At 50.3% G+C, this 14536-nt stretch overlaps 1 pseudogene; it reads right to left on the reverse strand.

The window, feature by feature from the left end:
- Window positions 1–8976: 8976 nt before the first annotated feature.
- LOC123396364 overlaps window positions 8977–14536 on the reverse strand; it is a 99587-nt pseudogene continuing 94027 nt past the window's right edge.

Raw genomic sequence — 14536 nt, forward strand, 5'->3', positions numbered from 1 at the left:
TCAATCCCCGTCAAAACTAACTCGATTACATGATAGATCTCATCCAAACCATCACCGTCCAGCAAGCCTACGATGAGATTACTCACGAACGGTGAAGAGCATCATGGAATTGGCGATGAAGGAAGGTTGGTGATGACGAGGACGACGATCTCCCCTCTCTCGAGCCCAGAAGGGACTCCAGATCTGCCCTCCAGAGGCAGAACCGGAGGTGGCGGCGCCTCCGTATCGTAAAACGCAATGAACTCTTCTCCTTGATTTTTTTCCGGACGGAAGGGACTAAATAGAGCTGGATTTGGAGGCGGTGGAGCAACATGGCCCCCACAAGCCTGCAAGGCGCGGCCAGGGGGGCCCGCGCCTGGTGGGCTTGTGGGCTCCACGCTCCACTTCCTCGGTTGATTCTTGCGGCAGTATTTTTTATATATTCCACAAAAAATCCCTGTAAATTTCGAGGTCATTCCGAGAACTTTTATTTCTGCGCAAAAACAACACCATGGCAATTCTGCTGAAAACAGCGTTAATCCAGGTTAGTTCCATTCAAATCATGCAAATTAGAGTCCAAAACAAGGGAAAAGAGTTCGGAAAAGTAGATACGATGGAGATGTATCAAACACCACCCTGAACAAGGCCCTCGCGAGGAAGAGCGACATCAAGACCCGTAGGGGGCCTCCTTAGGACCCCTCCGAAGCGGTGGATATTTCAAGGCAAGGCCGGGCTTCAGGAGTCAAGGGTGACGCCATGGAAGGACAAGCGAGCAGTAGTTGGCACGACAGGTCAGTTTCCCCTTTGGTGCAAAAGAGCAAGGAACATATCAGGGTCCCAAAAGCATCTTCCAAAGGTTTCCCTTCCGGTGTAACAAGACCAAGGCCGCCCGCCGGCAGGACAAGCATCATCCCTGCACCCACCTCTGCAACGCTGGCAGCTGCTTTGCAGGCGAAGACCACTTTTGACAGGGGAAGCATGTTCCCTTGTCCCCCATCGAAACTGCCCGTTGTGGGATCCCTTCCCGCCTACAATAAGGGAAGAGGACCGGGCCTCCACTATAAATAGAGAGGGTAGGATAGCTGGCAAGGGATCGGATCATTGAAACCCTAGAGCAACACGCCTAGCCACTTGGTCTCTGGAGGCTCCAGAGCACTGTACTAGTTCATCCACCTACCGTCGTGAGAGGCAATCCACCAAAATCAGGAGTAGGGTTTTACACTTCGCAACGGCCCGAACCTGGGTAAACTATTGTGTTCTGTGTTCCCCTCGCCATCGAGCGAGTCCTTCATCATTTCCATCGAGTAGCGGGCTTGGTAAGGTCGATCCAATAGAGATCGCCGCGCATGCCCATGTGTTCGAATCCTTAGGGTTTTGCAGAGCCCGAAATCCGACAAGTTCAACTGCGGAGAGGTACGCGCCGGGCGGGCCCTGCAGACGCAGAGTGCTGAAGGAGTTCGGGAGTCTTAAATTATCGGTTTGTTAGGAGGAGCATTAGGGTCGCTCACACGTGAAGGGGGACCCCTGAGCATCGCGACTCAAGGGCCTAACTACACTCGTGGCCCCTCCCCCCTTTGGGTTGTCTTTGGTTTCCGGTCAGTTCAATCGCGGGGAGGTACGCGCAGGGCAGGCCCTGTCGACATGGAGTGCTGAAGGTGTTCCAAGTTTCGGAATCTTTGCCGCATTCTCCTCATGAGGGAAGCTCACGCGTCAATTGGGACTCCTGAGTGTCACGACTCACGAGCCTAACTGCGCTCGTAGACCCTTCTCCCTTTGCGCCGTCCTTGGTTTCCGGTCGGTTCAATCGCGGGAAGGTGTGCGCGAGGCGGTCCCTGCCGATGCAGAGTAACACAACAAACATGACAGGAACGAGGTAGGGAAAACATTCAAGCATTCAATCATTACAGACCACAACCAAGTTCATGAAAACACAAATAAGTTTAACGCCTCCACGAGGCACAATGTGCATTACAGGAAAATAACAGGGATAAGGAATCAGGATGACCATCGTCGGTCACCCACTCCACAGGGGGCTGGTCCTCGACGTCAGAGGCATCGTATTCCCCGTCATCGGCTCCAGCGGTACTTGGAGACGAAGGAGCCATGACGTGGGCGAACCTCCTCACCAGCGCGTCCACATGACCCTTCACCGCCTCCATGGTGTGGTCGTAGGCCTCGACAGGGACCGGCACGAACACGGAGCTTAGATCGAACCTAGGGTCACGGAGATGAAGGTGACTGAAGACGCGAGCCGCGGCCGCGAAGAAGAGGTCGCGACACTTGCTGTCCAAGATCTTGTCCATCTGCGTGATGGCAATCTCCAGCGCCGCGACTAGCCCCTTCGCGAGCGCGGCGAAGCCGTCCTACGGGGTGGACAGTGTTGGAAATATGCCCTAGAGGCAATAATAAAGTAGTTATTATTATATTTCCTTATTCATGATAATTGTCTGTTGTTCATGCTATAATTGTATTAACCAGAAACAGTAATACATGTGTGAATATATATATCACAATATGTCCCTAGTAAGCCTCTAGTTGGCTAGCTCATTGATGAACAGATGGTCATGGTTTCCTGATCATGGACATTGGATGTCGTAGATAACGGGATCACATTATTAGGGGAATGATGTGATGGACAAGACCCAATCCTAAGCATAGCACTAGATCGTGTTGTTCGTCTGCTAAAGCTTTTCTAATGTCAAGTATCATTTCCTTGGACCGTGAGATTGCGCAACTCCCAGATACCGTAGAAGTGCTTTGGGTGTATCAAATGTCACAACGTAACTGGGTGACTATAAAGATACACTACAGATATATTCGAAAGTGTGTGTTGAGTTGGTACGAATCAAGACCGGGATTTGTCACTCCGTATGACAGAGAGGTATCTCTGGGCGCACTCAGTAGAACATCATCATAATGAGATCAATGTGACTAAGGAGTTAGTCACGGGATGATGTGCTACGGTACGAGTAAAGAGACTTGTCGGTAACGAGATTGAACAAGGTATAGGGATACCGACGATCGAATCTCGGGCAAGTATCATACCGATAGACAAAGGGAATTGCATACAGGATTGATTGAATCCTTCACATCGTGGTTCATCCGATGAGATCATCGTGGAACGCATGGGAACCAACATGGATATCCAGACCCCACTGTTGGTTATTGGCCGGAGAGATGTCTCGGTCATGTCTGCACGTGTCCCAAACCCGTAGGGTCTACACACTTAAGGTTTGATGACGCTAGGGTTATAGGGAAATAGTATACGTGGTTACCGATGGTTGTTCGGAGTCCCAGATGAGATCCCGGACGTTACGAGGAGCTCCCGAATGGTCTGGAGGTAAAGATCTATACATAGGAAGTGAGATTTTGGACACCAGAAATGTTTCGGATGTCACCGGTAACGTACAAGGATCACCGGAAGGGTTCCGGGGTCCATCGAGAGGGGCCACCAGCCCCGGGAGGCTACATGGTCCAAGTGTGGGAGGGTACCAGCCCCTTGGTGGGCTGGTGCGCCTCCCACCCAGCCTAAGGCATGGCAAAGGGAGGAAGGGGGGCAACCCTAGCGAAGGAGGGGGCCCAGGCCCACCTGGCGCGCCACCCCTCCTCTCCCTGCCCTGGCCGCCACCTCGTGGCGCCAGATGGGGTTGCCGCCACCCCTAGGGTGGGAACCCTAGAGGTGGCGCACCCTCCTCCCTCTCCTCCTATATATACCCTTGAGTTGGGGCTGTTTTGAGATGATGAACTCTCTCTCTCTCGGCGCAACCCTACCTCTCTCCTTCCTCGTCCTCCGCGGTGCTTGGTGGAGCCTTGTCAGAGTTCCACATAGCTCGACCGCCACCACACCGTCGTGCTGTTGGAGCTCTCTCCCTCAAACTCTCCTTCCTCCTTGCTGGTTCAAGGTGTTGGAGACGTCATCGGGCTGCACGTGTGTTGAACGCGGAGGTGCCGTGGTTCGGCACATAGATCGGAGTCCAGCGCGATCTGAATCGCTATGAGTACGACTCCATCAACCGCGTTCATAGTAATGCTTCCGCTTAGCGATCTTCAAAGGTATGAAGATGCTCTTCCCTCTTTCTCGTTGCCGGTCTCTCCATAGATAGATCCTTGTATGGCGTAGGAAAATTTTGAATTTACTACGTTACTTGACAGCCGGAAGCTCGTCGAACTCGTCCCGGCAAAGGGAGCGGAGCGCCTCGCGAATCCTGAGCTCAACATCGGGGAAGCAAGCCAGCTCAGCAGACTTTGTCTCCTCGGCCGTGGCGAGAGCTTTCTCCTGGACATCAAGGAGAGCCTTCCTCGTGGTGACCTCTTTCTCCCGTCCTTCAAGCGTGCCAGATTCGTGCCCAGACGGCTCGCCTCCTGGGACAGTTCTTCCTCCCGGGCGGCGAGCTTGGCCTCGCGGACCTTAAGTTCCTCCCCTGCAAGTGATGCTGCTCGGCCTTCTTGGCTTGTTTCCCCTGGAGGGTGCTCAGGTGGGCTTCTACCTCTTTGCAGCGCTCGACAGCCGCCTTTGCCTCCTTCAGCGCCTTCTCACGCGCGCTGCGGGCGGCCTCGGCCTCCTTCTCGACCTTCCTCATCTCGGCTGCGACATCACCCAGGGCAGTGAAGGCCGCATCCAAGACAACTTGGGTGAGCTCCGAGGTCTTCTGGAGCTCCCACTGAAGAGTCTCCAGCGCTGGCGCCGATGGCGCTGCCGAAGGAGCAGCGCCACGAAGAACAAGGGGCCCCGAAAACTGCTCAACAATTGTGGGCATCAGCACCTCAGGAGCCTGAGGACCCTCGTAGGCCTGCACCCTTGGCAGCGGTATCCCCACGGTCGCTTCAGGATGCTTCGAGGGCTCGGGGGGCTCGACGACAAGTAGAAAGGAGTAAATCAGCCGAGCACGGACAATTGACGAACAAGGCGTGCCCAAGCGGGTAACTCACTCTTTGACATCACGCCATCTCTTCCTCCTCTTCGCTATGGTGATAGCAGAGGAAATCCCCCCCCATGGAGGGAGGCGAGCTCGATGCCTTGGGTCTCCCACCGACAGAGGCGGGGTGCGCCGGGGACGGCTCAGCCCCGAGCTTCCGGGAAGCGAGCACGCATGCAGACCGCATGGCGCGCAGAGTCGCCACATGCCCCCTAGAAGCCCTGGCCGGGCGCGAGGGGGTCCCGGTAGAGGTATCACTAGTGGCGTCCTCATCCTCTAGCTCGCGTAGAAGGACGAATTGCGACGGGAGAGGCACGCTCGCCGGAGGGTCATCGACAGTCTTCTTCGAGTCCGCTTCACCGGAGGTGTCGCCGGATGACACCTCCACCGGATCAGAGCCTTCAGCTGGGAGGAGCCCCCGCTCGTTGAAGATAGGCATCGCAGCGACCAGGTCGGCCCGGCCGTCACGATGGTATAACAGACCCAGAGCCTCGAGGAGGTCGCCAGGGTCACCGCCCAGCAAAATTGCCACGGCCCTACCCAGGTCCTTTCTGGGGAGGTCCGGGGACCAAAGCCGGAGCTCGTCGTCGCCAGCCTGGTACTGCCACAAGGGCCTGGAGTGTGCCTGGAGAGGCGCCAAGCATTGCGCCAGGAACTCCTTCCCTATCATTCACCCGGCCAGCCTCTTGGCGCTGATATCACGGGAAAAGCGCTCCAGCACGGGCACAACCCGAGGGTCGGAGAGCTTCGTTGAACTCCATGCGGAGGTCTTCTCCGACAACTCCCTTGGCTCTTCCAGCTGAGGGTTGGCATCCTTGAGGCACATAAGGACCCAGCGGTGCCTGAAGTTCTCCACCGTCTTCCCGACCTTCAAGAGCACGTTGCCGCTCTAGGCCGCCACGAAGGAAACGCACGCCGACAAGTGAGCGCCGTCGTGCAGGCGCATGCTAAAGAAGTGGCAGAGGAGGGCAACCGACAGCTGCACGCCAACGAAAGCCTCGCAGTAGAAGGCAAAGACGAACATAAGCAAGATAGAGTTGGGCTGGAGATGAAGGGCTTGGATCCCATAGTGGTCCCAGACAGCAGTAAAGAATCGGAAGAAAGGCGGCACCATCTTCTACTTCTCAAACAACAGCGCCAGAAATTGACACATTGACGGAGACTTGCTTGCGTTGGCTTTTCCCTTGAAGAGGAAAGGGTGATGCAGCAGAGGAGCAGTAAGTATTTCCCTCAGTTTGAGAACCAAGGTATCAATCTAGTAGGAGAATCTCGTCAAGTCCAGAGTACCTGCGCAAACACAAAAGAGCTTGCACCCAACGATATAAAGGGGTTGTCAATCCCTTCAAGATTGTTTGCAAAGTGAGATCCGAAGGCGGAAAGTGCAACGAAGTAAAAAGTGTAAGGCTGAAAATATGGTGTGGAGTAGACCCTGGGGGCCATAGTGTTCACTAGAGGCTTCTCTCAAAATAGAAAGTATTACGGTGGGTGAGCAAATTACTGTCGAGCAATTGATAGAACCGCGCAAAGTCATGACGATATCTAAGGCAATGATCATACATATAGGCATCACGTTCGAGACAAGTAGACCGATCCTTTCTGCATCTACTACTACTAGTTGATCGCCCGTGCGTTGCCACGGGACATCATACCCTACGAACAGGACAAACGCTCATGCGTAGGTGTGCGTTTCTCTTATATGGTATGTTAACATTTACGATGACATGATATGTTACCGCGTTTATGTTGTGTCTCTTGCTTTTTGTATGGATTAATAACACTCATGAATGGTGAGTTGTTTCCCTGAAAATTCATAATTTGTATTAACCAAACAATTCAAACTAATGCTTCATGTATTTTCCAAACCTGAATTTATTGTGATAACTCATCAAAGGGAGTAAGGCAAAAGAACATACATTTGGGAAGATGATAAAAAGAGAAGTATATGTATATGTATATACGAAAACTACATGCCATCATATGTATATACGAAATTTATTGTGATAACTCATCATAGCTCCAGATTTACGCAGAAACATCTCAAGTATATGTATATACGAAAACTACATGCCATCATATAAGGTACTATACAAAAAATTGAACTCCTAATGACCTTCACTCTCAAGTAGTATGAGCTAGCAACTCTCTTTCCCTCTATCTAGTTCTAAATATGAACAACTGAGTAACAAAAAGCATGTGATTACTCACTCTCCTCATCTTTACATATCCTTTTTTGTATAACTGTAGTAGAAATTGAGCCAATACCAGCAATCATGACATATATAACATCTTCCCTTGAAAACGGAAACAAAATCTGATAGGTTCATGCTCAATCTTGAATTCCAGACCCAAACCATAGTCAAATCTGTACGCAAAACAAGACTGGATTGACTGGTCTTAGATCACCTCGACTTTTTCCACTGTTGTTTGAAATCCTCGGATATTTTTTCTTTATATAAGCACAACAGATAATCAGCTGAATAATGGAAGTGGGCATATTATTCTAGAATGCTCCGAATAATTCTAGATGGCTACATGTTATTACATTCTTTTTCTAGTGCCTACATCTTGTACTTACAAGAATATATGATCTATCTGAAGTAAAGTATGTACATTGAACATAATGATATCTGAATTATTTTGCGGATTAAGTACTTTTCTCCAAATTTAGTATCCTTGATTGTGTGGGAATCAGGATAACAACGAGTTAGTCGAGAACGAAAATAAGGCAAAAGCAGCCTTACATGACAGATAACCTTTGCTATGACATCATAGATGATATTCGCTTTGGCCGAACCTATTCATAAAAAGAACTATCAATAACAAGATAAAAAAAATAACAACAACAAAAATGGCATAAGAAACAACTGAAGGGTGGTGGTTCCAGGTGCGATGTAGGTTTTTTATTGAACTATAATCGGCTGGTTTATCGTCTGGTTTATGGAGGGATTGAAAAAAATCGGTGGAACGGTGGGAAGGCTAGCGGTAGGAGGGGGATCGCTCGAGGTTGAACCATCACGAAGACGACAGATCCCCCTTTCTGACTGTTCATGAACCAACATACTCGAAGAGCTAGGTGTGATCGTCCATGAACCCAAAAACTGGAAGCACACTATTACGGGAAAAAAAGTCTATGTAGGTGATAGCATCCAAGATCACTAATATATTGTTAAGCGTCTATAGGTTTTTAGATGAACACATTCCAGTCTTGCCTATATTCCTATAACTCTGTGTGATTAACTGAATATGTACCAGCAGGCCAATAAGAATGGCACCTAGAACACCATAAAGGTAGGACCAAGCCAGAGACCCGGTCTATAGTTTGTGTCAACATAAGTTTGCAAAATGTCAAGTTCAGTCTGCATAAACGCCTTTTCTCTCCTATAAGATTTCACACAAGTAATGGGTATGTTCTTATTTCATTCAATGTTGATCTGAACTGTGCTGAAGAAAAGCTATCCTATGCTACAGCTTCACAAAAACTTCTCTCGTGAAGATATGTGTCATGGTAACTACATCACACTGCTTGAATATATACAATAATGGTAATACCTGAACTTGATAACATTTAGGGTTAATAGGTGTGTCGTTCTTACACTTTCTCTACATAGTGGGTCACACGGTTACTCCTTGATCATTTTATCAATTACATTAAAAAGGTGGTTCTTAGATCTGTGATTGCAGCTGACATGGAGAACCTCATCCGTATTTCCCATGTGTAATTACAATGCAAGGTACAAAGAAAATTTATTACTAAATATATCTAGAGCTTTGTGTGTTTACTTGTACCCCTTAAGATTTCCCCCTTAATATTGAAAATCTTGCTGAAGAGGCTTGGTCTTGTGCTTCTTGAACGGGCATAATACTCCGAGACCTATAATAGAAGTGTAAAAACAGATACATACAGTAAAATGGACATGCAGATTCCATATCTTGACTACAGTTAAACTATCATCAGAAAAGAATTAAACTTCCTAATCTACAAAATTACCAAAAGATTATAGAATATAAGAGATGCAACCTTACTAAAACAGGACGGAACAACAAGTCGCAAATGCATATTGATCCGAGAATTTTTCAGTGTTCACTGGGTGATGTTCGTCGTCGTGATGTTGCACAGTGGCACATCAGGCCATCTATTTCTATAGATGGCATAAATGTACTCAGAATTCAGCTGCAATTTACAAATTGAGAATAGTCCAAGGAAAATTTAGAATAGTCGAAGGAAAACTTGGCTCTCCCACTGGCTGACATTGGTGAACAAAAGTTGACTGAAACGTAAATAAGTTCAAGCCTGCAATATTTTGAATCCAAGGCAGATCTGTTTGTGACTATTGCACATGAATTAAAACATAGAACTGCGGGACTTGATTAGAATATAAAATCCCACGAATTCATAAGAAAACTGATCACGTTGGAAAACTCAACAAGTGATCACACACATACGGGGAGCTAAAGGTGCAGGTGGGGTTTCATTTTCCTTCGAAGAAGCCCATGTAGAACTTATTTTGGTCTAAAAGTGTAGACTAATATACGACCAATTTATCTACTTGCACAGATAAGTTCAAAATGAAGATTGTAACACTTTGTGTTCAAATTAATACACACTTGTACTCCTCGATCTTCAATGTAGCAGTTGGGTAAACTAAATGACATCACATTATCTGATTTCATGAACCAACCCTGCACTGAACGATGGGCGGAGGAGAATAGATAAGCGAGACATCGAGAGCAACCCAAATTAAGATGGGGAAATGCACTTACAGGAAGGTATGTGACATTTTTTTTGCTTCCAATGCTTCCATGCAACATCAACGGGCCGAACATCCAACAGAGAAAGAACTAACGTACAACATGAACCGACAAAAAAATCAAGATTAAGGCGAAAAGTAACCAAGGGAGAGTGAAGAAAAACAGGACGGGGAAGGAATAGAGCCACACCACCCAGAGTCGGCAGCATGTGCTTCAAGATGCACCGGCACATGAGGACCTCGCCGGAGCTCTTATCATGCCGCCGCTTGACATGGATAGTGTCACCATCGAAGAACGAATACACCGGCCATGAACCTGAAGCAGACTAAATCAAGATATATATCAAAAATCAGATTTAATCCAATCCATAGCAGTAAAATAAAAAGAGTATATGGACACAAAAAACTATTCTACTTCAGGAATATGATGACAAAAGCAATGATCAGCTAATATTGCAAAGGGGAAATCAGTTACGTACCCTGGTGAGAAGCTGGTTGGCTTTCTTCTCGGCGAGCAGCCTCCCTCTCATTTGTCTGCCCTCCTCCCCAGTGATACTATGGCCCCCGAAGCTCGCGCACGTCTACTACCCAGACATCGGCGGCGTTTCACTGGATTTGGATGGATGCGAGCTACTCTCACCGTCGTCTTCACGTGGTTCTTCCTTCTCTTGGAGCAGTGGCATCGGCTGCCCGTGGTGTTGGCCTCCGAGTGCGCGCCGGTGCAGGGCTTCCTCTTGTGCCCGGACAGCGGCGGCTTGCCGGCGGACACCAGGCTGCGGCCCTTGGACACGCTCCCCTCGGCAACGGTCACCAACGAGAAGAAGGACGTGGACGTCACGGACGTCGCGCCCAACATGGTCAGGTTCGGCTTGGTGAAGTCTAGCGTCAGGCTCTGTGGCTGCGGGACCGAGACAGCCATCGAAACCGGCACCACGACGGCCAAAGGGGCTGGCCTGGACAGCTCGAGGGCGAGAGGGCGCGGTGGGGAAGGAGGAGGAGCGACCAGAGCTGGAGGAGGCGGCGGCGGCGGTGACTAGATGGGGCCGCGGTGAAAGCGGGCGTGGCCGGTGCGGTCGGGGATCTCGCCGAACAGTTGCTGGTGCTGCTGCCGCGGCACCTTGGAGACGGCCTGGTCGGCGATCTCGCCGAACAGCTGATGGTGCTGCTGCTGTGGCGCCTTGGAAGAGATGCCTCTTGCGGTGGTGGAGGCGAGCAGGTCGTACAAGGGCGGCGTGCACGGGCTGCGAGACGGCGATCGAGGCGGGCGCCCGATGGCGATGGGATGGGCAGTTCATCGGGGAACACGACTGTGGGTGCGGCGGCGGCGAGATCGAGGGAGAGAAGAGATCGGGAGCGAGAGGTGGGGCAGACCGGGACAAAGGACATGTGACGGGGGACGGGACTGGGTCGTGGTTGTTTCCTTTTTTCAATTGTGCGGAGGAAGGTTGCGAGGGAACGTGGGAACATGGGATGCTCGTGCGATCTTTTTGCGCGCGGGGTCAACGAGGGTTGTTGCTCCTCTTTTTTACCGCACGGGTAAGGTGGGATCGAAGGTGGGATTGAGAGGTCGAACCATCACTGGTTGAACCATCATGATGGCACATCCTGCTTTAATCTACTACTATTACTCCACACATCGACCGCTATCCAGCATGCATTTAGTGTATTGAGTTCATGACGAACAGAGTAATGCCTTAAGCAAGATGACATGATGTAGAGGGATAATCTCAAACCAATGATGAAAACCCCATCTTTTTACCCTTGATGGCAACAACACGATGCATGCCTCGCTACCCCTTCTATCACTGGGTGAGGTCACTGCACGGTATGAACCCAACACCAAGCACTTCTCCCAATGCAAGAACCCTAGATCTAGTTGGCCAAACAAAACCCACAACTCGAAGAGAATTACAAGGATATGAAATCATGCATAAGAGAGATCAGAAGAAACTCAAATAAGATTCATTGATAATCTGATCATAAATCCACAATTCATCGGATCTCGACAAACACACCGCAAAAGAAGATTACATCGGATAGATCTCCATGAAGATAATGGAGAACTTTGTATTGAAGATCCAAGAGAGAGAAGAAGCCATCTAGTTACTAGTTATGGACCCATAGGTCTATGGTGAACTACTCACGCATCACCGGAGAGGTCATGGTGTTGATGCAGAAGCCCTCCGTATCCGAATCCCCCCTCCGACAGGGCACGAGAACGTGCCCCAGATGGGATCTTGCGGAGACAGAAGCTTGCGGCGGCGGAAAAGTACTTTCGATGATCTCCTGATTTTTTGTGGAATTTTTGGGGATATATAGATGCAAACCCTAGGGCAAAGGAGGTCCAGGGGGCCCACAAGCCTGTGGGCCGCGGCCTCCCCCCTGGCCGCGGGGTGAGGACTTGTGGGGCCCCAGGGGCCCCGCTGCCTTGGCTCTCAAGTCTCCTCATCTTCTTCTGTTACGGAAAAAATATTTTCGGGGATTTTATTCCTTTTGGACTCCGTTTCAAAATCTCCTCTGAAAGGGGTCAAAAACATGGAAAAAACAGGAACTGGCACTTGGCACTGAGTTAATAAGTTAGTCCCAAAAAATATATAAAAGGCATCCAAAACATCCAAAGTTTGACAAGATAATAACATGAAACCATCAAAAATTATAGATACGTTGGAGACGTATCACCATCATGGCGTAAATACTGTGAAGGAAGAAGGGGTATACCGCCCCGGGCAAGGGCCGCTCCTCGATGGTGCTAGGCCAAATCAGGGTTCGCCCGTGCTTGCTGGACTCGGCCGCGGTCCATGGAAACACTGGGACAAGATCTGCGTCCTTGGAAAGGGCGCAGTCGAGGAGCGGACAAGCCGGGGCCGGATCGTGCCCCTCTAGCTTGTGCTTGTCGGCGGGCGCCATTACTGAACTGTCAAGGAACTATGCGGCACAGGATCTGGGAGGCGCCGGTTGGAGTCGGAGACCTAAGAAGAAAGGCGAGTACGGAAGAAGGAAAGCAATAAGGCACCGAAGCTACAAGCAGGGCACCTAATAAGGGGGGCAGAGATAGAGGACAAGGAGGACCAGACACCAGCCGCGTGACACACGACGGCCTGGCCTACAGGCATTCGAGGGCCCACGGTGTCTCATTCTGCCCCCCGAGGCTCCGTCCCAAAGACAACGCGAGCACTCCGCGGGCCCAGGGGCTACTGTCGGTGTTCTGGGATTGGGGGTACCCAGACCTGCCTGCCTGTGGCCCAGGGCGGGCCCGCCTCACTAGAGCAAACCAACGAGCCTGACACAGTTCAACGTAAGGCCCTCGTGAGGGGCCAAGCCTTACGAGGAGGAGCAGCGTCAAGACCCGCATGGGGCCTCCTCGCGACTCCTCCGGAGCGGCGGTTATTGTGAGGCAAGGCCAGGCCTCATGAATCAAGGGTGACGCCAGGAAAGGACAGGCGAGCAGCAGATGGAAGGACGGGGCAGTTTCCCCTTTGGTGCAAAGGAGGAGGGAGCGTATAGGGGTTCCAAAGGTTTCCATTCTGGTGCAACAAAGCCGCAGCCGCTCGCCAGTAGGGCAAACGTCACCCTCAGGCCCGTCGCTGCAGCGTGGACAGTTACTTTGCACGCGAAGACCACCTTTGGGCAGGGGAGCATGTTCCCCTGTTTCCCTTCAAAATTAGCCGCTGTGGGATCCCTTCTCGCCAAAGCTATGAGGGAAGAGGACCCAGGCCTCCGACATAAATAGAGAGGGTAGGATACTTGAGAGAGAGAGAGAGTTTATTCGGATGGTAGAACAATACACCTAGCCACTTGGCCTCCGGAGGCTCGAGAGCACTATACTAATTCATCCACCACCTCTGCGAGAGGCAATCCAGCAAAAGCAGGAGTAGGGTTTTATGCTTCGGAGCGGCCCGAACCTGGGTAAACTGTTGTGTCCTATGCTACCCTCGCAATCGAGCAAGTCCCTCATCGTTTCCATCGAGTAGTGGGCTAGGCGAGGCAGAGCAGGAAGAGACCTTCGTACATGCCCCATTGTTCGAATCCTTAGGGTTATGCGGAGCCCGGAATCTGATAACTTCATGTGGCAGATTAAGTCCTTGACCGTTGCTTCCTCTTCGGTGCCTTCATCTTGCTGTGGACCGAGTGACGAGATCCGTCCTACTGACGCGAGGTTGTCCGAGTGACTCTGAGCAGGCCAAGTAACGGTTGTCAAACCGAGTGAGGTCGAGGCTTCAACCGTGACTTGTAGGACAGTGATATCCGTGAGGGATCCTGGGTAGGCTTAGGGAAGCGGATCCGTAGGCCTACCCCTAATGCACAACCCCATCACCGCCAACTATTTCCATTCATCCCTACCGATTTTATTCTTGACACATCCTATACCAAACCCTACCATCTCGATACCACCAACTTTCACATCGGTGCCACCGATATTTAGTGACCAACTTTCTGTAGAGAAGAATTCAAGAATCAGAATTTCCGAGTTTGAAATCGGTCTCACCGAGATTTGGAAACTCGTCTAGGTCATCGTATCTGTACCACCGAAATTCCTATATCAATATCATCGAGAACTCAAAAGTTGCCACATTTAGTGCAACTCGGTACCACCGAGATTCATTTCGGTGTCACCGAGGTGGGCAATAATGTTGGAACGATTGGATTTTGGGGTATGCCTATATATACCCCTCCACCTACCTCTCATTCGTAGAGAAAGCACTCAGAATACGCTTACACTTGCCATATCCATTTTTTTGAGAGAGAGCCACCTACTCATGTCCTGAGAGCAAGAGAATCCATTCCAACCATTTGAACCTTGATTTCTAGCCTCCCCAAGTTGCTTTCCAAAAGATCAATCTCTCCTACCCATGCCAAATCTGTGAGAGATTGATTGAGTGTTGTGGAGACTAT

This window comes from Hordeum vulgare, chromosome 5H (assembly GCF_904849725.1).
Source record: "Hordeum vulgare subsp. vulgare chromosome 5H, MorexV3_pseudomolecules_assembly, whole genome shotgun sequence".
NCBI lineage: Eukaryota > Viridiplantae > Streptophyta > Magnoliopsida > Poales > Poaceae > Hordeum > Hordeum vulgare.